Below are 1,750 nucleotides of genomic sequence, written 5' to 3' on the forward strand. Positions count from 1 at the left end.
ATTATCAAATGTAAGTGCATGAAATTGAAAAATACAAAAAAATTCTAAGAATAAAACTTCAATTATCCAAAATCATCTGGGGATGAATTTTCTACTTATATCTACTTTCTAGATAACAAAGTTTATCATATCTTGGGAATCATTTTCAACTGCATCATATACTTCCTTGACTTTTTCTCAGAAACATACGGATTGACTTGTCTGCACTGGGGGTCTTTGGGATGGTAAAGTGCATGAAGCTGTTGACCTTGCCCTGAATGCCAGAGCCCATAATACTTGCCCAGTGACTTTGGTTGGGTCACCTCTTCTTTTGATATCCATTAAAGAATACATATTCCATTCTCTTACCTGCTTCTACCTGCTACCTGCTACCTCAAGGAAACCAAAGAAACAATCTCTGTCCATGCACCAGAAGGTCACAAGTTCATTCCCCAGTCAGGGTACACACCTAGGTGTGAGTTCGATCCCCAGTCAGGAAGTGAACGGGACACATTTGATCAAGGTGCCTCTCTCACAACACATCGATGTTTCTTTCTCTCTTCTTATTCCTCCCACTCTAAAATCAATGAAGAAACAGAAATAATCTCATTAAAATTATTTATTAAAAAGAAGTTTTTTTAACTCACTGAGGGAGTAGAAATATTGTCAATGGAATTCAAATTCAGGGAATTTGTGTCAGTTGTCGGCTTGACAGATATGTTCTGGAGTATTGAATTTCCCAATAGTGTAACCCTAAACTAAGTGGCTTCTCTTCTCCTTAGTGATGAGAGAATTCTAAAAGATCTGTGTTCTAATGATACACCCAGTTATAGACCCGAGTTTCATAAAGCAATAGCATATTGTAGTAGAGATTTAGAGTTTAGACCTCTATCTATTTCCAGCTCTGACACTCCCTAGTGGTATGACTTTGGATAGAAACTTACCTCTGACTGATCTTATCCCCTTAGAATGAAAAGAATTATAACCTGATAAGGTCTAAGGTGCTTCCAGCTCCAAAAGCCATTATAAGGGACTGGAGATCACCAAGAGGAATCTCTCCTGGTAATATATGATGTAAGAAAATAATTGTGAAGTTATGTAACATGAAATGAAACAAAGGTCTTAAGTACACAGTTAAAAGGGAAATAGAAACAGAACCTATGAGTCAACTTATAAATGATCTTCTCTCCTTGATAAAATCTGAAAAGTATCATCATAATAATTATTCTCATAACTGATGCCACTGACATAATTTTTAAAACCTAAGATCCAGCCTAAGTATTTTATTACCCTTTTCAACTAAATGTATTTGTATATATGTACTAGTGGCCCATTGTACGAAGATTCGCACAATAGGCCTTCCTTCCCCTGGCTGCAAGCACTGGTTTTCCTCCAGCATCCGGGACCCAGGCCTTTAGTCCAGCCACAGCAGTGAGGCTTGGCTTCTCTGCTCTGGCTGCTCCCAGCTCCTCCATTTTTTCTTTTTCCAGCTCCTCGACCCAGGCCCCCAGCCACTCCTTGAGCAGAGCCCAGGCCCCCAGCCCCTCCTTGAGCCTAGCCCAGGGTAAGCTGGAAACCTGGTTCACCCTGACAACCCAGGCCCCCAGGCACGCCTTGAGCAGAGTCCAGGGCGTGCGGGAATCTTGGCTTCCTCCATCGCCAGGAGCAACCCAAGCCTCCTGCTCACTCCAGCTCTGTGGCTGCCACCATCTTCAGTAATCTTCAGTATTCACTGTGAGCCTATGTATGCAAATTAACCACCATCTTTATT

The sequence above is a fragment of the Myotis davidii genome, unplaced genomic scaffold (assembly GCF_000327345.1).
Source record: "Myotis davidii unplaced genomic scaffold, ASM32734v1 scaffold5009, whole genome shotgun sequence".
NCBI lineage: Eukaryota > Metazoa > Chordata > Mammalia > Chiroptera > Vespertilionidae > Myotis > Myotis davidii.